The sequence below is a fragment of the Mastomys coucha genome, unplaced genomic scaffold (assembly GCF_008632895.1).
Source record: "Mastomys coucha isolate ucsf_1 unplaced genomic scaffold, UCSF_Mcou_1 pScaffold6, whole genome shotgun sequence".
Taxonomy (NCBI): domain Eukaryota; kingdom Metazoa; phylum Chordata; class Mammalia; order Rodentia; family Muridae; genus Mastomys; species Mastomys coucha.
Genome location: NW_022196912.1, coordinates 12,811,402 through 12,836,435, shown reverse-complemented (window position 1 = coordinate 12,836,435; position 25,034 = coordinate 12,811,402). Strand labels below are relative to the sequence as shown.

Below are 25,034 nucleotides of genomic sequence, written 5' to 3'. Positions count from 1 at the left end.
CCCCCCCCCCCCCCGGAGCCTCCTCATTATAACCTTGCCAACATTTAGGTCTAAGATCATTAAGATAAAGAATAAGAATAACGAAATAGTCAGAATATAAATACACAGCCTGCTAACATCTTCAGCTGATCACAAGATGAAAATTAGTTGCAGATTCTAAAAAAGGACATCTTTGTTTTGTTTTAAATGGGCTTTGCCTAACCCTGGTATAACCTGAAACACTACAGCATACCCATGAATTTCAGCAAAACTGTGCAGATATGCCACATGGGGTGTTCCTTTTAAGCGAGTTCTCAGCCTTCAACTCACAAACAGCTGGTGATGTTTGGTCCACTATGCTGCACTCACTTGCTGTCAGATACTGGTAGTAGATTAGATGGGCCCAGTCAGAGGAAACTTAAGAAAAGATACTGAAACCTAGAAGAATCAGCAAAAGTTATAGAGAAGAACTTCCCACTCCACCATCCTTTCTATGGCATCTTCTTATCTGGCTCATTTTTGGGGCAGCCTAGTATGTGGTGGGAACATTATCAGGAAGGCCCAGTGAGATAACCCGATGACGAAGATAGCCACTGTTTCCGAAAACATATTACTTCATGGTAACTCCCCCTGCAGCAATCTGATCTTTGCTAGAGTTAAATAGGACAAGTAATTTTCATTCTTTACAATGCAAGGTGATTATATAAATAAAAGACTTTCCGATCCATGACCATAAGGAGAGTGATCCCAGAGTGTCAGTGGACTTGATGAATCTGAATTGCCCACTGTTCTTTTCCTTTTCAGACTCAATATTCTGAACCAGATTTTTAGTGCTTCACTTTGCTGTCTAGTAGGATGGCAGATCTACATCCCCACATGAACATAGGACTCCAAGGCTAATTCAGCATTTTCCACGGTAGAGATAGATGATGGTCAACTTTAATCCAGCAGCACAGCATGGGCCAAGTAGAACAGGATGGGAAAGACCACGCCTACACTGACATTGCTCTCTAGCAACTGACTAGCTTGGGGAATACCAACAATAATTAGGCAAACAGATTGCCAAACAATTGTGGGAAAAGCTGTCAAACATTCTGTGTTATTATCCCGTGCACAGGGCCTGTGATTTATCATCATAAGAAAAGCACAGTAAAAGGAAAATCTCTCAACAGCGATGCTTTGTTCAAATTACAACCCTCAGCATCTCTGACTGCCTGCACACTGGCATCTCCAATGTTGGATGTAGCATTCAGCAATTTGTTCCCTCATTGAGAGGCATGTCTGGGATGAGTTCTAGCCACTTTTTCCAGTTACTGTGTGCAAATGTACAGGTGCCCAATTGCCTCTAGAAGCACAAGGAGCCATATTCCTTTTCCAGCCTACCAACCTCATGATGGTTGAAAATATGATGTTTTGCACTAAATTTTACTCACTACCCTTTCTTCCCTCTGTACTCAAGACAATTCTCTCACTGTTTCTTTAGTGTCTGGTGTAGTTTTAGTGGATTCTCAGAAAATGAGAGGACTACAAAGTGACACTTTTAAGTGGTGAGGGGAAAAAAGCCTATAAGTCATTTCTAAGTTAGGTGCAGGGTGATAGGGATTGACACTGAAATTCAGTCAATTAGCAACCTCTTTTCTGAATGAGAGAATTGGGCTTCCCTCTGGCATTCACAGCTGACGTTCTGAGCTAGAACTCTTGCAATGCAAATGCATGGCATCCCTCTCGCTGCAAATACCTGACTGCTTGAAGATTTCAGCTTGGGGTCTTCACGGTTTCCATTAACCTGACATAAGGAGTCCCACAGCAGAGAGAGACTCTCCTCTACACAGAGCCTTGGTGAGCGGTCCTTCCTTTCCACTGCACCCTCAGGAGCTTCCTGCTCATTGGTTCCCCTCCTTCCCATGGCAACACTCACAGCAGAACCCTTCTGTGTTAGGCGTCTCTGTCGTCAGGATTCAGACAGTGATGTTCATTTGCAAATCTTTATGGTTTTTTTTTTTTAATTTTTTTTAAAGTAGTTTTTGAATTTTGAGAACAGCTAATAGCCCTTCCATCCAAAATTCGGGAACTAATTTGGGTTAGTATATAGAGAAATTGAGCCTAATATGTCCTTCAACATCTGTCTCCCTCTGTTATTCTTTCCTTCAGGTATTGAATAAATACTTCTATGTTCCATGCTGGTACCTGACATGCCATGTTGGTGTAGGCATATTGTGTAGTGCATAGGATGTTTCCCAGCTATCTTCCCTACAAAACTATATATGTTCAAGGTTTCATTCTCCAAAACATCAACAGTGAATTTAATTAATTTGTACTGCATCATTAATACCATATATCTGAACAATCACTGCAACCCAACCTGACCAGCTTTGTTTGTGTTGGTACATTAGCGGTGCTCCATTTCTCTAATCCAGGACTCTGAATAGCATCTACTTGGTTTCTCTCCTTCTCTTTCCTCTTTTCTTTTTATTTAAAAAAATTCTTATGGATAAATGTTAATCTAATTCTGTCAAGCTACCTCCCTAGGACAAACTATAACACAGACCTCCTGGCAAGGAATATCCAGAGAACAATTTATTTACTATAAACCTTTATTTACCCTAGACTAAACAACTGAAAAGTCCATAGCTTATAGAAGGCAGGTCTCTTCTGTCTACATGGGTCATTTTTAATCCTTCTAAAACCAATTTTTAGCAATACTGGTTTTGCTTGTTTGTTTGCTTTGCTTTGCTTTTGTTTCATGAGCTCTTAACCTACTCTTAAGTTTCAACCATAAAGACCAGAATCAGTGAGTATTGTCTGAAACATTTTTTTTTAAATCTTAGCCATGTTGAGATGTACATCAAAGTTATAGCCACAGTCACTGGAGAGGACTTAAGGCAAAGTTAAGTTCATGCAAGAAGATTCACTGTACTTGGGATTCTTTTCAACACGATTTCTAACATATTCAATTGGTCATTGTCAAATAACATCTCTCTCTCTCTTTATCTTTCTCTCTGTCTTTCTCTGTCTCTGTCTCTCTGTCTCTGTCTCTGACCCTGTCTCTGTCTCTCTCTGTCTCTCCGTCTCTCTGTCTCTCTGTCTCTCTGTCTCTCTGTCTCTCTGTCTCTCTCTCTCTCTCTCTCTCTCTCACACACACACACACACACACACACACACACACACACACACACCTAAACATCATAACTTAAAGGAACTCTCTCATTTTGGGATGTGAAACACGCTGTTCTCTCCTGTGCCTAGCCAAGCCTGAGGTGTGCCAAACCCAACAGCTCAGTTTTGTTCATGAAAGCTTCTTCATCTTGTTCATAGCCATAAATGGAAAGAAGTGGAAATTCGTAAAGTAGCTAAGGTTTGGATGTAGTTTGATGAAGAGAGAAAAACAAGGAGGAGAATAATCCCTTCAAGTCTGTTTTACAATCTAAATGTGCTGCCTGCACAAAGCAAGCAATGGACATGGGTCATGGATGGCCTGTGTTTTGGGAAATCATGACTGTAAGGAACCTGTGTATGAGAAATGCAGCAGACATTCTATCACAGTAAATGGAAAGCCAGTCTGAGTGTGCTTGTTGGAGGTGTAGACACTAACTACTCCCAAACCCCTGTGGAGTTGCTTCTCAAGGAAGCCGGGCTGTAACATTCTATAGCCATAGAATAACAGATTGTACTTGCAGAAGCAATCATTTTCCAGGTCGTTTCAGATGTTAGTTATTGATCCTCTCCCCACTTGGTTGAACCAGGCTTCTCATTCACACTGAGCATGGACAGTAATCTAACAGAACGTGTTAGAAAATGCTCACCTGGGATTTTGCTAGAGCTGCACCAGGATTGAAATTCTTATCGGGTAATGGAAGTTTTAGGTAATTTCAATACCAACTTATCATTTGGCTGATTTGGTCCCTTCTTCTCAGAAATTTAGACAATGTAAGTTGCAGACAGAAGGTACAGCCTGAACAGCAGGCAGTTCTGGAAGTTCATGGCCCTTTGGATGTGATGCTTCCATTTGGGTGCAGATGAATGATATAAAGAACATGAGAGGGCACTGAGCAACCATGCAATCCAGTCTTTTCACTGCAGCTTTAAGTCAGAACAAACACCTTTTTCCCCAAGTCTTCTTGGTTAAGATGGAAAGAAAAGAGTGAAAAGGATTCAAAAGGAGGCTTAGAAAACAGTATGTGAAGGCAATTGCTTTACCACAAATACAACTTTTCAAATGTCCTTTGTGATGCTTCTGTTTGATGACTGCTTCACAGACAAACCTTACGTTCCATGAAAGTAGACAATATTACTTTTCTGTGGAGTACTGTAGTCCCACCAGTTACCACAGTTACCACAGCTCTTTGTATAATTTAGATCAAGTAGTTTATCTCATTTAAATAAATACTTTGCACCTTCAGGTTTCCATGGATCCTTCTATCTAGATATTGTGAAGACCAAAGCCAGTGGTGGATTAAGGATCAACTGATAAGCACCATCTTTGATTCATTGGGAATGTTGACAACATATTACTTGAAAATCAAAGAAGTGAAGTCCTAACATTTCTAGTAGTTTTTTAAAAAACCTATTAGTCAATGAACCATTTTAAGTTACAGAATAGAGACATTAGCTTTATTTTTATGAGGACAAACACAATGGCATCCAATTGTTCATTGGCCTCAACCCCTAACTATCTTAGGAACTGCTTTTGATTCATAGTGAAGAGGAGAAATGGCTCAGGGAACTTCACTTTCAAATATGAACATATACACATGGTTTAGAGTCTTAATGATCTGTAGAACAGCATCGAAAGCAGAGCCTGGGGAGTCAATGGAAACCAGCAGCATGACTAAAGTCATTGCTCTGTGATCCACAGTCAACGGAAACCAGCAGCATGCCTGAAGTCACTGCTCGGTGATCCACAGCCAATGGAAACCAGCAGCATGCCTGAAGTCATTGCTCTGTGATCCGCATGCTACTCCCTAAGAAAGTCACTTTACCTTTCTAGCTTCCATATTATTTGTAAAATAACTAAGGTGTGTTATGAGCAAAAGTAAAAGAAGGTAGAACATCATTTGCACCTTAAATGGTATGTAAAAGAGAGTCTGACCAAGCTGTAACAGAAGCTACTGTTAGCCAGCAAGGAGCACACTTTCCATGGCCATTAATCACAACACCCCTCAGAAGTGAGCATGATTATTTTGCAGGTAGGGAAATGGAAGTGGAGCAGGGTAGATGATGACTATCAGTGTGCTTGGATACAGAGCACAATTACGCTTCACTTTCCCTGGGGCTGGATGCCAGCATGTGACTTATATTGCTAATGACACGAGTGAGGAAGGTATAGAGTGTTTCTAGATGAAGCTTTTAAAGCCATCTTTTCTTTCTTGGGCCACCACAAACACTGATGTTTCAGACAGATGATAGTCCAGTAACCTGTCCTGGAGAAGGGACGAAATACAGCAGAGCCCTCTGCACACAATGATGGATGTCCAGTGTGAGAATGAAAACAATCCATGATTACTCTGAGCTCCTGGGGAGTTGCTTTTACTGAAGCACAGCCTAACCTTTCCATATTTGCCAGAATGAAAAACTGTTAAGGTTCGGTATTCAAACTCAGGTCTTATGATATTGAAGAGACTGCTTTTGTACTACTGTCCAAATATCCTCACTGGTTCATAGAAAAGAAGTCCAAGTGGCTGCATCCCTTTCTTTAGGAGAAAATTAGGAGTGACTTCCTTTTCTCTCTTATTCTTGGACAAAGAAAGACAAAGAATTATTCACTGAGCAAAGGCTGAGTGAAAGGTACTGAAAACCTTGGAGGAAGGCAGTAGATAATAGAACTGATGGAAAGGTCCTGCTAGCTTTAAAGAAAGTCTTTATTTCTTACAGGCTCATGACCTAGAGACTACATGGATTGAGGCTCTGAAGCTACAAAACCACTTTTAAAATTATTTATGTGATGTTCTTTGGAACCAAAGGCAGTAGTTTATTTTCTACATGACACTCAGCGCTGTTGCTTAGGTAGCAAGAAAAGATTAATTTTTATTTACAGCGTGACTTTCCGTGTGCCCGTGTGCATGACTGGAAAACTGTCTGGTAAGTATGACATTTCTGTGTTAGTGATTCTTTGCTGATGCAAGTCCTAGCCCTACCCTTGACCTAACAGAATCCAATGACATACTAGGGAATAGCCATTGTGAGAGTATTCTAAGGCAAAGCATACCTAATCTATTCAGTTTGATCCACTTTTCCTCAAAGGGCCAAATTGATTTCCCAAGAGTCTCAATCCCATTAAATAAATAATCACCACCACTTTCATCAATGAGAAGAGAAAGCATTTAGAATGCCCATGGCTTTATTTGTTTCCCCAGAAGCCTGAGTTTTAACCTTTTCTAGAAGTTGGTATGCATGGTTTGCTTCAGTACCCTAAAATACCTCTTCACTTAAAACATTTCTAGGAAGAGGTCTTTTCTAGCCATTGTGTATAGCAATATTTTTTCTCTCCAAACTGTAGAACTGTCTTCTTGAGCTTCCTACCCTTTTATTTGTTAGCTTGCAGCAAATATGTCCAACTGCATCTAGGGGCCAACTCCACATAAGTTAAGGTATTCAACAACATCAACCTCAATTTCTAGCCCCAGACCCACAATAAGTCTACAAGGAGAGGCTACTCTGTGTGTCCTTTGATCTCAAAGGTTGGAGTAAAGACCTAGAGCATAAAGGAGAAACAGGGGAATCTATTCTAGGACCACTGAAATGAGGTCTGCTCACTGCTGGACACTGCAGGCTCACCTGGCTTTGCAGCAGGCTGCACAATGATACCCTGCGTTTTGTCTTCTACAATTTTCTAGGGCAAACTTTCCCAAGGGAAAAGTTAGTAGGGCAATACTGGCCACTTCCTAATTCTGCACTATAAACCACTCATGGATTCATGTGCACATTGTACAGCATCTTTGTCCTTGGATCATTGCACGCTTTCTCCTTCCCAGGCTAATGATACTGCTTCGAATGCAAGCTGATGCTTATGCATTTGTGTTTTCCGTGTCACTGAGTAGAGAGGAATCTCTCAAGTGCGCTGTGAATGGAATTCGTGCTCTGCTTCTGCCCTCACCAACTTGGGTAGTTTAATGGGCAAGGCTGTCATTAAACGACTTCGAACTGGGAAGATAAACAATGAAATGTCCTGTCAGTCTATTTGTTTAGACCGTTAGGAAAGGAGCTTTCTATCTTGCTTATATATGAATTTTGTTACTTATTAGAAACTTTGTAAAGCTTACTTTCCTGGGGAAAATGGTTGGCAAAGGTTCAAATAGAATAGGGGGACCAGAACACAAAAAAAAAGTTCAACAAAATAAACAACAACAACAACAACAAAACCCTAGGATTTTTGTATCACCTTTAATAGTAAAATATTTTCACTAACTGCAGTGTGAAACAAGAAAAGTAAATAAAAAGGAGCTTTGTTAACATATTATCAAGATCACAGGCTCTCTCCTTAAAGAAAAAAGATAATATTCGATCCTGTCATAGATCAGTTTTTGTCTCTGGGCAATAGTCATATTAACCTTTGTTATTCTAAGTATCAGAAGTCAAGGACAGGGACAAACTGATAGACTAGAAATTTCACAGCATGTTCTTAGTAAGTAGACTCACAATACTGACTAGTGAACATTTTTCATTAACCTCCTATCATACCATTATTTATCCTCCACCTTGAGCACTGTAGTTACCTTTAACAATACCAGTCCTCAAAAAAGGCATTGTTTGGCAAAAATATGCAATGGCTTATTTGGCTCCACTCAGTTGCTGAACACTTGTCAATAGCAGAAAACATATATCATATATATATATATATGTATATATATATATAAAAATTATATATATATACATATATATACACACACGTATAATGATATATACACATATATCATATATATGTGATATATATATATATATATATATATATATATATATATATATATATAGACTGTCTGACCCCATGGCTATTAGAAAGGTATCTGGTATGTACTCAGCAACCAGCAAAATAAACCATTATTTATTACATGAATGAATAAACAAACAAAACGTAGAATCTATCATTTCAAAGGACTTATCGTGATAGAACAGTAGATATATTAGCTTGACATCTCAGTAAATATATTTTAAACTCTCACAGCATAACAAGGTAGCTTTTATCTTTTCTGTGTTTTAGGAGAAGAAAGAGCTCAGTTACATTTCAGCATAGGTACTGCTTTTTGCAGTGATTTCTTTTTCTGATAGCAAAGGTCTCATTCTGTGTATTTCCCTCTCAGTCTACCACATCATTAGGATGGCAGGAAGGAGATCTGATAAAGACAGATTGAATTGCCACTTCTGTTGAAAACTTATCTCTTATCCAATAGAATAAGAAAGACAATATAAGTATTGCAATATTATGGGTATTTTACACATAACCTCAGCATTATCACTTTCCTAATAAAAGGAATGACCAAAAGTTAGGAGAGATGTTGTTTTACTCACAATGGAGAGCTGGGATTCATACTGCACTTCATAGCACGTGTCTATAACAGGAAATCCTCCTTTTTTCCATCATCGACCTTTAAGAGTGGTCCATAGATGACCTTCACTTGACATATCTCACATGGGTGAGAAAGCCAAAAGTTTCTGGGTCCTGCCCCAGACCTACTAAAGTGGAATTCCTAGAATCTCCATTTTTAACAATCCAGTAAGTGGTTCTGATGCAGACCAAAGTTCAAGAAATACTGGACTCTGTCCAGCCACCTCTAAATGCACAGACTCAGGGCAAGACATTTTTCATGCACTTGCATAAATAACAGTTGGAGCCAGATGGTCTATAAACGGAAGAAATGTCCCTTTAACAAGCATTGGGGTTGCATTTTTAGCTCAGAATATGGGGAATGCCTTGGTGCCCTCCATTAATGCTAATAGGAACCATGTGGCTAATTCTCCAAACCCTACACTGTAAAATGTTTCCATCAGAGCCAGGAGAAGCTATATTTAATCAAACCATCTGGATTCCTCTGCACATGTATAAAGGGCAGAAAATAGGTCACAGCCCATAAGCTACTCTCTGGGAACTATTCTATTGTATCAGCAAAGTCCAAAGTCCTGAAAGTGTTCCTACCCTCCTTACCTCTCTCAGTGAGTGACAGCCCAAGATTTAAGAGAGGTCAGAGAAGACTCAAAATTTAAGTAAGAATAATTTTAGTACCAAGAAAGTCATCTCCAAAAGATTAAGTAGTTGCAACCTATTAACCTTCCCAAATAAAAATTTCTCCTCTAAATTAGCTTCATTTATAGCTTGGAGAGAAGCATAAAAACTCAGAATATAAATTCATGATGTACAAGAAGTATACAGCCCCCAGGTTCCTACGAAAACCACCAAGATGGCAAGTAAATGAGGCTAAGAGAATCAGGTAATGTAGTACAGAGAAATGGGAGCCTTTGTGAGGCTGTGAGAACTCACCTTTACAACTGACTAAGGGTTTCTTGTAGTTCACCAACCCCAGGCTCTTCTTTACTACAAAAGAGGCATTTCACAACAGAGGGGAAGAATTTGAAGGCTAGGGACAGGTTTATGAGGCTTAGTCTGGGTGAGGTCTCAGTGAGATCTTCAGGGAGAAAGGCACTGACTGTGACTGAGCCTGGAGACTCAGGATGGGGCTCTTGGCATTTACATACTGTTACAGTCCATCAGTGTGTCACTTTCTGTTGCGTCTCATGGGCCACTCTGATCGCTTTAGTTCTTATAACACTAAGGAGTTGCAAAAGAGAGGGCGACTGACTTTTGCCAGGGCATGTGATGCCTTGGAATGCACAGCATAGTTCACATCACTGGCTGTTTGATATGTATGGCCAACCAGCAGCCCCAGGTTAATCAGTTTCAGTGGTAGTCAAGCTGGCACTATGCTACCCTGGAGGCATAAGAAGGTATGGAAAGGCTGAATCACTACTACTCTATTAAGGAAAATTCAAGAACTCATTTTTCCAGTATCAGACAGTTTGAATTTGTCTATCACAGGTTAGGTTAAAGATTTCTAATCTTCGCAACCCACAGTGGTAGCAGGAAGTTGACACTGAAGGAAGAGGTCCCTCCTGTCCTCAGAGTCACTGGGCAGAGACACAATGCCTTTCCGCTGCTCCTTTGCTAAGTTACCTTGATCTTTAGGTAGCCTTCTTCTCTCTGCTTGTTTCTACCCCTAAGCTTATGTGACTACCCTAATATTTCTTTTTTAGAATGATTTAGTTTATATTTCTCTCTTTCTCCCCCGCTCTGTGAGTGTATGTGTGTATGTGTGGGTATATTTGTACACATGTGTGATCTGGTGGCTGAGATCATCAGACCCTCTCTACCTGGACTTAAGGGCAGTAGTAAACCACTATGAGCCCCTTTGACCCCTTGCTTAGCTATCTCTCCAGACCTTCTTCCTCCTTTTTATATGAATTCATTGAATAACAAAGGTAGAATATTCTTATAAACAAAAAATAAATCTCAAAATAAAACAGTGAAAACCAATACCAAACAAACAAATGAGCAAAGAAACATAGTGGTCCTCATGTAGAAGAAGTACTGTTTCAGAAACAAAACAGTCAAGAGAAGTAGTCTTGGCACCATATGCAGAGACTGTGCTGTGAGGCTTGGACATGTCACAACAGCTCAACAGACCCCAGCACACACACTAGAAGGCTCTGTGTACAGCACTGGCTAAGTCAAAACAGGCACCATTTCTACATTCCGGCTCCATCCTCATTGTAGTGCATTAAACAACAACCTTTCTATAGGTTTTACCTTCCTCATATGACAGTGTTGCAAATCTGTGTTTCACTTAGTGAACAGAAGCCAACTAGATGATTCTGAACTAGATAGGGCTAATTTCCAGTCTGACAACATCCAGAACACTGACATAGGCTTTTTATGTACCAAAATATGGGTCATGCATCAATAGTTAGGGCAATATGTAGACTAACGTACATATTCCAAATATTCTTAATAAACTGGAAGTCTAAGGATAGGCTTCCTATGAATAGATAACACAAAAGAGAAACTGAAGAGAGTACACGATGCCTTGTCCTGTTTACTAGTTTAGAGAAAAAAGCTCGAGGCCAGGAGCTTTAAAGTATAAGCCATATGGAAATTACAAAAATTCATTACAAGGAGTCTAGAAGTAGAAACTATTTATCAGCTATAATAAGGCCTTTTAATATGGAGACTCATACCTTTCTGTACTTTGAAATGGAGACCAGGAAATTGACAACTGACCAAATAAGGGTATTGAATGACACCATAGCAATGCCTGGTGTGTTTGAACTTTTCCTTTCTTGTCTTAATGTCTCAGAACGCAGCTAAAGTCCAAGTCATTTTCTAAATCATTCATTTACACAACAAGGAAAGGAAGCAGACGCACAGATATCATGCCACCTCTGTCTTCCCTTTCGGAGATGGCTTCTCAGTCTTTTGTCTTGAGCACATGGACCAGAGGGAGGGGATTCTGTTTATGGAGGCTGGGGAGGTGTTCTGTATCTCCCAGTGTTGCTGTTTTTAGTGCTGAGTGGCTTCTCTGAGGGCCCTCACAGCACTCTCTCTGCCTGTTTAAGATGACATCACACCACTCTTAGAGCATTCAGGCATACCTGCTTATTCCTTTGGTTTAATAAAGTGGAGGGGTGGGACACAGGAAGGTGACTGTAGACCGAAGATAGGACATGGCTTTGCTACCTTCACAGCTGTGTGCCTCCTTTTATCATGGGATTTCAACCAATGAAATGTAAGCACGGTATCTTATATTTGTGGCCCTATTCATATTGGGTAATCCAAATTTGCTCATATATAAATAAAAACATAGTGCTTTGGATTAACTTAGAAGGCAATTGCAAGATTAGAGTGTTAAAAGTCATAGTGAAGGGCAATGGAAATTATGCTTCATGACATTCCACATGCAGGTAAAATGCCATGGAATACGGTTGTCTGAAAACTGAGAATCTTGGAAAAGTTGTCTGTGTACTTCATGAAACGAAATTTGTACTTAGTTAACCTTACTGTGCCTAAAGTAAATAGACCTTTTGCAAAAGGTTAAGTAAGGCACAAACTGGTTCCCATTTGTTCTGTAAGAAACCAAATTAGGGGGTTATTTCTAGTTTCATTTTAAAAAGTTGCAATTGCTGTATAAATAAAAAATGCTTCATAAATAAATAAATAAAATCATAAATAAAAATGTTCCAGCAAACAGAAACTTGGTGATCCTGCATAAAATTGAGTTACTACAGTTGGATACGAGTGCACCAGAAATTCTCCCTTTAATGGACAAGGTCTGAGGCCTTTTGCACAGGATTAAATAGAAGCCATACATAGATATGGGATTATAACGGCACAGGGTGCCTTCCTCCATGGACCATGTGCAGACTGTGAAACTATTAGATTTTTTTTTCACTACAGAGAGTACATCAAAGTTGAAGTATTTATTTAGCACAAAGCTTAATAAAATTAATATTGAAATAACTTACAAGTGGTTAAAATATTTAATTTGTCCTTATATTAAATGAAGAAAAAAATTAATTATATGCTGATAGTTTATAATTAAAGCACTTTAAAATGTAGATGAAATTCTTGCACTGTAGTCTTTATTCTCCTGCAATGATCAACAATAGTAGTGTAGTATAGACAAGGCCTCTATATGTACCATTGAGGTTATCCTATGACCAAGAGGCAGCTATAGGACAGAGAAGCCAAGAGGCTCAAATTGTTATTCTCTGATCAAAGGACAAAACTCTGTCATGTTAACTATTCACTAAGCTAGCTGCCAGTTAGTTACCATCACTTGGAATTCAATAAAGCACATTAGCTTTTGCGAATAACCACCCGTGTCTGTAGAGAAGAAAAATTTAAGGTTAAACCACAAAGCAACAGACTGGGTCATATTCAAAGTTGTCTGCTTTCATCTACAGTAGTAGGAAGTTTGAAGGGACTCTGGGTCGAGAGTCAGGATGTCTGGATTTGTGGCCTTTTCCTTGTGTTTGGGCTTCCTGTACCTAGAATAATACAGTCTTCTGCAGTTGAATATCCTTGGCTTCGAATAAAGATGATGACCCTTATCCAAGCTACATGTCAGGGCTGTTGTGAGAATAACTGTGTGGAAGGTGCCTTGGTAAATGAGAGTTTATCAATGAAGGCGGAACACCAGTGTAGTACTTTCTCATAAGTGAATGCTTTGTAAGGTCAGCCTGCAGGAATGGAGTTGGGGGATGAGGATTGACGTGTCTTCTGTGTGTGCTAGTTTTCTCCTGGAAGTTCAAGAACTGTGTCCCCCTCAGTGAGTTCCCCAAACACAGCAGGGTGTGGTTTAACCTCTTGAAAGATCCCATTGTTTGCAATGGGGATGTTCCTATTCCAACTCTCAAGAGGGTCTACAAAGCTGGATGTAAAAACCCAAATGTGACTGTCTGGTCTCAGCAATGTTTGCCAGTAGGTGACTTTATAAAGGCAAGTTTGGCTGGATGTCTGAGGAGCTTGAAAGCTCCGGTTCACTCAGTGTTCTCTCACTGGCTCTGAGGGCAGCCAGGCCAGAAGACAAGACTGAGAACCATGAGACTCAGCTGATTTTCACAGAAGGCTCTTGTGACCACATGTTCCCCCAAAGGGATGTTTCCAGGGGAAGTTGGTTAAGCTGTCTCAGTATGCGGTGATGGACAAAAACAGCCCTGAGATTACTTTCCCATTTAAGTCTTAAAGGCTTGATGAGGACAATGGGCAGAATCAAGAGGCCTAGCCAGGTGTGGGAGCATTTTTAGCAAAATAACCTACTCTGTTATGTGTCAATAGAAAACATGTCTTTCCTATCCTTTGTGGAAACCAGAGTGCTTTAAAGAGCAGACTTGGCACTGAAGAAGGGAGTGCTTTCTACACACAGCAAGACCATCAATGTGAGTGTCGCACCCAGGGACAGCAGTGGACAAGGGCAGCATTCAGTTGTGTTCGTTTGATGACACGTCAGTTGTTCATTTAAATCTTTGAAGAAGCACTTTAAATGAGCCTCTCTTTGCAGTGATGTTTTTATTCCATGCTCTAAGAATAATTTATTTCTATACTCTCTAAGATATATACTAGGCATTATCCAGGGTTGAAATGATTTATTCATGGGAATCATTGATGATGCTTTACATTTTATGGGGGAAACCATGACCTTTTGTGGTGCTTTAGTTTGGAAAGTCTGTCATCAGTCAAATGGCCTTAGTTAGAAAACTTAAATTGGAGACAATGCAAAGTTTATGTCATAGTCTAAAGTACCTAAAATCCATGCCATATGTAATGTAACAAGTGCAAGGACAGAAGATAGATGTGCATGGTTGATGCATATAAACAAGGCCACATAGTAGATGAGGCAATACTGGATTTGTCATTGTAACAGGCCAAATACTATATTCTATATTCTATGTACTATATAATTTATACTATATATTATATTCTATATCTAATTATTAACTATGTACTAGAAACTTATACTATACCCTTCATTTCCTAGGTTTTTATCATATTAGGCTATTAATTTATTTGTGTGTGTGTGTATGTGTGTGTGTGTCTCATCATGCAGGAATGTATGCTAGAAGGAAGTTTGCAGGGGTCATTTCTCTCCTTTTACCATGTGAGCTCCAGGGATGACTCAGGCACTCAGGCTTGGTAGCAAGAGCCTTACCTGCTGAGCCTTCTTGCTGACTCACTCTTCTCAAATTAAAAATAGAGGAGATCAGGCTCTTGCAAACTCGCAGAGCCTAAAGCAGCACGTGGTACAGGGCCCATGCAGGTCTGCCCAGGCCCTCTGCCTGTCTGGGTAATGCGACCCCCACGTTAGTATTTTTTTGGGACTCTTGAGCGTGCAAATGAGTGGGTCTCTGATTATTGTGCCTTCTCTTGGTCTTTTTGTTTTCTTTTGGTTTGTCTTGTCCAACTTCAAAGTGATAGTGTTTGTTTTTATCTTATCTTATTTTGTTTTTTGTTTTTTTTTAAAATCAGAGACAGAAAGAGAATGGATCCAGATAGGAGGGAGGTGGGAAGGAACTGGGAGGAGTAGAAAGAAGGGAAAGCATAATCAGGATATATTATGTGAGAAAAGAATTTATTTTTTAATGAAAGGAAACATAGTATAAAGTATTAACAATAGATACTGTATCAGGTTATTATAGAATTTGAATAAAATAATGCAAAGTAGTTAACACAGCAGGTAAAACATAATAAAATGCCACAATAAATGGTTATAACAAAGTCAGGGATACTTATTTGATGTGACTACAGAAGAAATAAAAACTAAGAATGGAGACAGTCACCACCTGTATGGATAAGCAACCATTATTTTTATTAATGTATTTAACTCCAAGTTCATGAGGTAAATACATTAGTGTTCTCATTATGCGGCAAAGGAAACCAAGGGACAGAAAGGCCAAGCAACACACGTTGTTTTCCACTACGAACCTTGGATCAGCCCAGGCAATTCACAGGGTCTCAGTTTCTTAAGGTGATGGAATCTAATGTAAAAACAAACATGTTGATCGAATCACAGGCAATATCTTTTAGAAACGTGTGATGGTTACTCTGTCACTCTCCTTGCAATAGCTTTGTCATTTTAGTTGTACCTTTGCAGAGAAAAGCCTTAGCAAGTCATAAGAGGGGCTAGGGTCACTTCTTGTAGTATTCACGTCCATGCTTGAAAACAGCCTTGTGCAAATGTGAGCAAAGCAAAGACATCGTGAAGTGTCGGAGGGCTGGAGACGAAGGTGATCCACTCTAGCCTCTGCCTTCCTTCTCTTTTGTGGGGCACATGCTAGTGGGGCATCTGGACAGGTGGCACCATGCTCCTTCCTGCCTGCTTTCTCTGCATGTCTTGTTCTTAATTTTTCAACAGTGCCAGATTCCTCCTCACACTTGATATAGAAACTCTTTTCAGAAAAATTTTATAAAGTTTAATTAATATTCAACTTTCATCGCTTTAAAAATATTTATGACTTACTCCAAAGATTTTTTGACTTGTCCTCAAAGAACAGATGCTTAAATACTGGTTGCTTTGGGTCTTAATGCTTACTCCAGATTCATGGAATTTAAAATTTTGATCTCAGATTTTTTAAGATGTGACAGCTTGATTATTTTACAAGGCCAAAGCCCTGGTTCAAGTCTGTAATTTTAAGAATCAAAACTGTTTTCCCATTGATGTTGACAGTTTAAAATGTGTGGTCCACAGCTGTTTATGGGTGGTTTACAGCTGTTGCCTCTTTGTGCCCAAAGTCACAGAGAGTCCAAGAGCTGGTCCTCTTGGGACTGTTATTAATACCATACTCATTTAGACAGTTTATCCATCAGCTAGCAATTTTATGGATCCCTAATACTATAGCACAGTCCAGGCCATCATGGAGCACTTTAGTAATGACTTATGTATAATATAGGTTTTTAAAAGAAATAACCTATAATGCTGATAAAATAGAAAAAGGCCCTCACATGAAAAAGTAATCGACAGGAAATGAGAAAAAATTACATAAGTCAGGATAAAAGAAAGGCAATTCTTTAGTATATGAAAGGTTCATTTGCTGTCAATTATGAACAACATAAACTCTGAAACACTGTGGGACAATTTCCGATGTAGTTACTGTAGAATCAGACAAAACCTTTTAGTGAGACAAGTGATAACTTGTCAACTTTTACTGCACACGAACATCATTTTTGGAAGTGCTTTTTTGATTCTGTGACTGAGGGGGGGCTTGACATCACTCTTAGCAGGTATACCGTGGCAAGGCCTTTTTATCCTCTTAGGGAAAGAAATTCCACCAGCCCTGGGAAGTGGATTGGCACACAGAGTCAGGTGTGTTACTGTGATGAAAAGACAGTGATTCTGTTTGTATTTTATTCTTTGACTCTAATGGATTTCCAAGGTGGAGCTAGCATGGAGCTTTCCCTGACTGTCTACAGTGCTTTGATTTTCCATTTCAAGCATTTAAAATTTCATTTTCAGTTGTATTGTTTAAATCTCCCACACTGACATTTTATTCCCCCACTCTTTCGCCTTTCAAATAGTTAAGATAATAGCATCGTAGAATTCTTGTAAGGGTAAAATGTATTTGTAAATGCTAGGATTATGATCTTTAAAGTTAGAATTAGTATAAAATGGCAAGTAAACTTAGGACACCATGTGACCATGTGATAAGGCCATGAGTCCTTTTGTCTGAAAGAAGGCATTTCTAAATGATAAGCCATGGAGAAGAAGGGTTACCATACTGAATAGTTACATGAGGACATGGAAGTTATCATGTCAGATGTAAATATTTCACCTTTTAGGTAGTGGTCATAATTTATAGATTTCCTCTGACTGTAAAGGCAGACATGGCATTGATGATATAAATGACTAAATATATAAATTTCTACCATTCTAAAAAAATTAACTAATGAAAATAAAACCTGAGGAAATAGACATTAGAAGATGTCTTCCTTAATGTCCTGAGACATAATTTTAGCATTCATAGTCACAGGATAAAAACATGTGTTATGATGGAAGAAAATCATGAAAAATTGCTTGTTTACTCAGGCATAATTAATTAATCCCCATATAGCACTTCCTGTGAGTATGAGCAGTGTAAGTATCTTTATTGATCTTAATTCTCATCTACCTTAGGGACCAGAGACCTCCCAGCATCCAGCTGATCCATCCTTGCACTTCAGCAGTCATTATCCCTCTCGTTAACAAACAGAACCCTCTGGGCTTTACAAATGCGGTCCTCCTCCTAAGGGTGTGGAAGAGGAAAGCCTTTTAGTCTGTTCAAAAAAATGTCTTTTGCAAGATATTTCTGAAAAAAAAAAAAAAGAGGGGTGTTGCCTGAGAAATGTGCTTTTGGGTGGCAGGACTTGAATGCGGAATGGGGATTGTTCTGTCTTTTACACAATTTCTGGAAAGGGAAGCAAGAAGAAAAAAATAGCATTATCATCAGTGTTGGTCAGCATTCTCAGGGTCTGAACTAAAATGTGCCACAAACAAGAGACTGTCTCATAAGCCAACTCTACACAGGCTCCTTGCCAAGAATAACTACAAAGTGGAGAGCCACATCAGCCAGGCCTTGAGATCTCCCAGCCAACATTTGTAAAAAGTCACTCTGGTCAACTAGGTCCTTCGATGTAAAGCTACAAGCAGGCAGATTTCTGAGTGCTGAAGAAAGGTGATTAAGTCCTCTTCAGGGACAAGCCCTTTGACAGATTGTTCATTCTTCTAGGAACCCCTGAACACATGTGCATATGGATATTACTAAATAAATTCCATAGGTTGCATGTGATACAAACATGCATGCATGTATACATTCATACATACAAACAAATATATAGATCTTATCTCTTTCTCAATATATGTGAGCTGAGTCCCTGGCTTCCTTCCGAACTTCCAAAAGAAAGCTTTAACAAGTTCTGGAAAATGAAGGCTTATTATCTAAGACTGGTTTCTTTTTAAAGAATTGGGGCAGAGATCAGGGGTTATTACAACAATCATTATCCCTGGAATATCTGTCAGCTGGAAGCGGCTGATGCTGTTGTCGCAGGTATGTGATATGGCTCCTTGATCCCGAGGAGGTGACTGCCTGTCATCCTAGCACTTCGGGAGCTTTGCCCTCACTTGAATTTAGGGTAGAGTAAAGAACTGAATTTGTGGATTTGTCCTAATCCACTATTCAGAATTGGCAACTCCCAGCAGACTGTTTATCCATCCACATAAGTGTTATAACAGGATTAAGTCCTGGCTTCTGTCCCTTCAGTTAAGTGCCACCAGAAGACTCTTCTGTGATATGGCTCCATCAATGTTGGCTTTCTCTTTATTCTGGGAGCAAAAGAAATAACACTAAAAAGGTATCTTTCTTGATCTCCCCTAACCTTTCTAGTGCATTTATATTCTTTATCTAACTCAGAGGCATGCTGGGAAATTTAGCTAAATCTGAGAGCCAAATGTTCTGGAAATCCTAAAGACTGGAGTAATAGCAGGGGGTAATTTCTCATCCAGGATAAGCTCCAGTAATCAGCTTTTTCAACCTTGATTCAACCCTTCATAAAAAGAACGAGTATTCTGGGTAAAGTCTCTTTTCATGCTCAAGGGACTTACAACCCTGTCTCTGTAACTCTTTGCTACTCAAGACATTGAGCCTCTTAAGGGGAGCCTGCCGAATGCTTACTGATGCAAGGAGGCTGGCTTTCAAAGTTTGCATAAGTACACTTGTTCATGGACTCGGGTTTATACAGACCATTACCGTTATTATTACCCATGCTTAAGCACAGAAATAGCACCCAGAAGGCTTCCCTCTCCCGAGACCTTCCTCCTGCCAGCCACTGCGCTTCAGCAGCTCCTTACTTTTTTCACACTATTCTTGGCTGACGTCTGCGTAGCACCAAGAGAAAAACTTCAGCAGTGGTTCTCAACCTTCCTCCATGCTTTGCCCCTTTAATACAGTTCCTTATGTCATGGTGGCCACCAATCGTACCGTTATTTCATTGTTCCTTCATAGCTGCGAAGTTGCTATTGTTTTGAACTGTAGTGGAAATATCTGCTATGCAGCACCCAAAGGAGTCATGACCCACAGGTTGAGAGCAGCTGTTCTGGGGGAAAGTGTAGGATCCAGTTATCAGGAATTTAAGAAAGGATCACCTATGCTCACTCCTGCTGGCAACGGAGATAGTTTTTAAAAGCATCCAAATGCTGGCTGGCTGCAAACAGGACCTTGACCTCTGACCCAATATGAGCCTCAAAGAAGCAGGTACCCTTGGTTTGCAGTGAGTTCTGGAGAACCTGGGCTCAGCCTTACCAAAAATTCTACCACTACAGTGAATTCTTACAATTCCTGTAAGAATTTGGTTTTACTAGTTCACCATTTCATTCACTTTTTAAAAAGGGCAAGGAAACCAACAGATTTCCTTTCATTGACAATTGTACCACTATCCAAGACTATTTAGGGCCTAAGGAAGTTGCAGTATGATAGTAAAACAACTGCTCCCTTAGCTGAAAAAAAAAAAAAAAGCAAAAGAAAACAGAAAATCTAACTATTTTTCTTTTAGTCCTAACAGGAGTGAAAATGTGGAAGTGGAGTAGTAAGAAAGTCTGTCCTAGTGATCCTGGGACTTCATCCAGCAGCACTAGGGTTGGGCTGTTAGAGTGACACTGCATTTTTGTTTTTGTTTTTCCAATGTGGAAACTGTTTTTGACAAATGGGAAGGAAACACACCTGGATCTGTGCCAGACAATGACTTCTGAAGGAGTACCAGTTATTTAGAGACTGTTTGGACCCAGACAATTCAATGGGGTCCATGTACAAGATGTTTATAGAGATCCTCCCTGTCAAAGACACCTCCACACAAACTGTTGTGTGCCAGTAACACTGAGGAACATTTACAGGTCCCTAACACATCTATTTGTGACAGCTTTTTTTTTTTTTTTTCTGAGACAGCAAAAGGAAGCGAACAAAGGCAGAAGGCAAGGAAATGTGGGTGTAGCTTTCGTAACTAACTGGCTTTTGAAAGAGACAAGGACAGGCTCTCGTGCTCTCTATCTGGACATCATTTAGATGTTGTACCATAGCCCCTCTAGCAGAACCTGAAGGTATCATACCTTGGACATGGACATGGAGTAGACTCTCAAGGAAGAAATCTTTATGAACAGAGTGAATGACCAGGCAGAGGAATAAAAAATGGGCCGTGACTTGGCACATGTATCAACCTCCTTTTATTTTCCAGTTTGGTAAAACAGACTAGATAGCCACTCAGCAGGGATTTAGGCCGAGTTCATGTAAACAAGGCTTGAAATTATGAATACAGCTCTTGTGGTTGAGGAGTGAGGCAGTAGTCTGGCGTGTATTGTATAGAGTGATCTGCAAATAAGGACAGATGTATATAGATTTACGTATTATACATATATATTCTCATACCATTTCCCACTTATTACCGCTTAGTGTTGTCTGAAATGGTTTAGTGTGGTTTGCTGGCTCTATCTCTTCTCCTCTGGAGTCAGGCTTGCACATGTCAATCTTGCTAACAGCTGCTTGCCAAAGGGAAAGTGCTGAATTAAACAGCTGAAATATGGCAGGTAGTGCCTCTTCTTCTTCAAGAATAAAAGAGCTGAGAATGACAGCCTTAGCAACATGGGTCCAAGCCATCTTATAGGTCACAGAATACAACTTCTCACAAACTCTTTGAGAAATTGCCAAGCTGATTCCAAACACAAAGATGACATTATTTCTTCTTCAATAGACATTTTTCTAGGGCTCTAGGAACACAGCTGTAAGTTGAGCATCACAATTACATTTATAGATGAGGAAATGGGAAATCAGCAAGTTTATGGAACTTGGGTTGGACTCCAAACCCTGTATGTAGAATTGCTAGTATCTAATACAAATACACACACACACACATACACACACACAAACACACACACACACAAACACACACACATATACTAGAGGCATGTATATGTATATATGCATATATATATATATACAATACCAGAAACTCTAGCTTAGACAAAGCTGTATGAAAATTTTTAGTAGTGTTACACAGAAGAGAATAACATCATAGATCAAGAGGCTAGGTTGGAAAGTCCAGCTTCTCAATAGAATTTTGTTTGTTTTTTAAGCATATTCCTTGTTTCTTGACATTTTCTCTCTCCAAATAAAATAATAATAACAGTCAATCTAAGCATTAACTTTTATTTATATTAGCCTACTCATGTTGATGTGATTCACCCTGTCCTAGTTAATGGTACCAGAAGAATGGTATCTACACCCAGACGGTAAGATAGCAGTGTTTATCCATGGGATAATTTGGCTTTTCATCTGGTCTTCCTTGCCAAGTTAAATACTTACTCTCTTGGTTAAACAAAATAAAGAATTTTCTCCTACAGTGTAAAGACATTTGCAGAGCTTCTGGGTTTGTTCATTCTTCTTCACTGGACTTGGTTAATATGTATTTTTATACCAAAATACTTGATCACCCAATTAATTGAAATAGAAATAAAAGTCTAGTACACTGGTCCCTGGGAATTAAAACAAAACAAAACAAAACAAAACAAAACAGAGGTGGGGTTGTAGGTCATTGGTTAAACTAGTTTCTCATCATGTACAAGCCCTGGCTTGGGTATCAATCTCTGCTAAAATGATGATGATGGTTATGATGTTGATGATGATGATAAATTAATTAATTAATAAAAGGAGAGAGGAAGATTTTTTGTTTTATATTGTAAACAATATTTGAATGGATAAGATTTTACTTTTAATTTCAATGTTTATTGATAAGATATTTTACTGAAGTTATTTATGTGATCTTTAGAAAAGAAATGCCAGAATTATATTTGAAATGTGAGTAATACTGAAGAAAATCCATAAAAGGCAAATGTCTGAACCAGGAGTGACTCTGGCTACAACAGCCGGAGGGCTGAAGTCTAGGCTAAGTCTTGAGGCTATTCACTGCTTAGTACCCAGTGCCTAGAACAGTTCCCAGCACACCATAGACAATACTCAACAACAGACATCTGTTCCAGGAGTAAACCTACCATAATACTTTCTTCTATAGATTCCAAAGATGATTACTTTTTGCTCAATGTTTTCTACCCTAAATTATCTCTGAATTGGTTTTACTTCAAGAAGACATTCTGTTGAGTTGTGTCTCACCCAAGTTTTCACACTCAAATCTAAGCATTAATCTTAGCCCAGAGCACAAGAGACAAAGGTAACTTTCCTGCCTCCGATCCACTCTTTTGAGATGTACCTATATTGATAACGAGTTTATGCTAAGGGTATTACAGGAACTATTAAAACCAATACAGTTATTTATTGTAGAAGACAATAAATTTGCCAATGACCTGACAGCTCTTCAGTGGTCAAGAGGGAAGATTTGGCTGTACTTTGATGTCTCAGCTATAAGATAGGGGATAAAAGTAAAGGCATATGGGCTAGTGAATGAGGCAGATTCCAGGGTATTTCTCAGATATTTGTGATTTTTGTATAATACTTAACTTAGCTGGCTAAATTCACACACAGACAATTCAGAACTACTCCTCACTGATGAGACCAGAACCCTGTGGTAATTGGCTAGACCACAGTTATGACTTAGCGAGATGTGCACATATGTGTTGTTCTTGGAATTTGCAGGTGAAAAGTTATATGATCATAAAAGAAGGTCATTTGAGTATAATCTGGGTCATAGAGTTATCCTTTCGGAAGTGACTCTTAGAGTCTGTGGTGATATCTATTGTCTGCCAAAAGAGGGGCAGGCCATCTAATCATCTACTTCATAAAAGAGATTATAAAAATGGAACTCATTAAATAGTGTTATACTAAGTTACAAATCCTGTATGCCTAGTAGAAACTAGCAAAAATTATGTAAGATTTATCATGTTACCAGCTGGTCAGCAAATATTTACTGAGCTCTATAACGACACAGAAACATTCTATGCTGTATAAAATCTCGCTGCCTAGAAAGGACAAACATGAACACAATAGCTACAGAGAACTGCAAGCAAAGTTTGGTGGAGAATTCAGTGGCTAGCTCACATAACAGATTGGTTATGTTAAAAAAAAAAACAGCTGGCAGAAATGTGTGTGTGTTCTCAAAGATGTAATGGCTGTCGGGCACCGGATAAGAGCACATATTGTCTAAACTGGCCCCAAAGCATGCAGTAATGAAGACAAAGCCATGATGTATTTTGTTGTTCTACCAGGTACAACATCTTGGAGGGCAGATATACACCTGTCTAAAAGCTTCTTACAGGAGGCATCCTATTGCTAACTGGGATATGCATGTGCCTTTATATAGAGGGAGAAGGGACTTCTTAGCTCCACTGTACTACCACATTAGGAGCACATTGTATAATATAGATCAAAGTACAGGGGAGAGAGAAAGATGGAACACTGGGAAGGATGCTCTTCAGGCAGGGATATTGAAGGCTCATCATGTCAGTGAGAAAAATTCAATGTTGTCATCTCTCCTCCCACCTGCTCTAACTTGAACTTACAGTGAGACACACTGTCTTTTCTACACAAATACAGCATAGTACATTGGTAAAAAGCCAATTATCAGGAGACTGTTAGAATACACGCTCATAAAGCATCTCTGTCATTTTCTAGTTCTGGTGGCTTCAGGCAAATCCATTTACTTCAGGACTCTGACTGCAGCGAGTGCCTTCATTTCCTGTAGTTCCAGAGGGCAGAGAAGAATAGGAAGAGTTCTTCCTAAGCTCTGGGCTCAGCCCTGACACCTCTCTTCATCATGAAGCTTCACATCTAATCCCATTCCTACTGGGATTCTGGGAATGCCAAGGTCATTTATAAGGCTGTGAAACTTTAATGGTGGTAGCTCAGAGCAATGCAGCGAAATAAAAAGAGGTAAACTTTAGTGCCAAAGCAGTGCTTGGTCTTCTGGCTTAGGAGGAGTTTCCGGTTTTCCCTTGTGCTGCCTGCTGCTCTCGGCTGTACTGCTCCCCCTGCAACCCCCTGCAGATACTGCAGACCATATAGGCGGCTTTCGGCACGATGATGCTTCCTTTTGGTAATAAATCTGCCTTCAGGTTGGATTCATGAGAGCTTGCTCAAGAATTTCCACCTAAAATCAAATAAGCAGCTCTTGGGAAAATTGTTCCCAGGATATCCCCACAAAAAATGAACAAATTAGCCGAAGGTTATTTAAAAATCAGATTGGTAGACAGGGTTTGAGGAAGTAGGCAGGGGAGAAAAGTGTCTGGGTATCATCTGGAAGTATGCACAAGTGCTGTATAGAAATAATTATTATTTAGGTGTCGTTTAGGGACAATATTTAGGGCATGGTAGAAATGTGAGGAAGGGAAAAAGGTTGATAAGGATGCAGTCTCAAGTTCAGCTGCTAGATTGATGGGTAGCTCCATAGGTCAACAAAACGATATCTGCTTCATACTTCTGCCCTGCACAGTATCCAGACGACAGTAAAGGAAATGAGCAGAAACAAAGGCTGATTTAAGATATTATTATTTTTTCTTTGTTCCTCTCTTAGTCTAGTGGTTTCACGCAAATCTACATCTCTGGCTACTTAG

The 25,034-nt window shown here is 39.4% G+C and overlaps 1 protein-coding gene and 1 long non-coding RNA gene across 12 annotated transcripts in view; both read right to left on the bottom strand.

Annotated features, from left to right (window-relative positions):
- Slc8a1 (solute carrier family 8 member A1) overlaps positions 1–25,034 on the bottom strand; it is a 354,487-nt gene that overhangs the window by 126,445 nt on the left and 203,008 nt on the right. The gene's annotated exons all lie outside the window — the stretch shown is intronic.
- Positions 20,680–25,034, bottom strand: part of LOC116080684 — a 7,119-nt gene continuing 2,764 nt past the window's right edge. The window contains exon 2 of the long non-coding RNA XR_004114538.1: positions 20,680–20,847. This is a non-coding gene — a long non-coding RNA (uncharacterized LOC116080684). The remainder of the gene's footprint in view (positions 20,848–25,034) is intronic.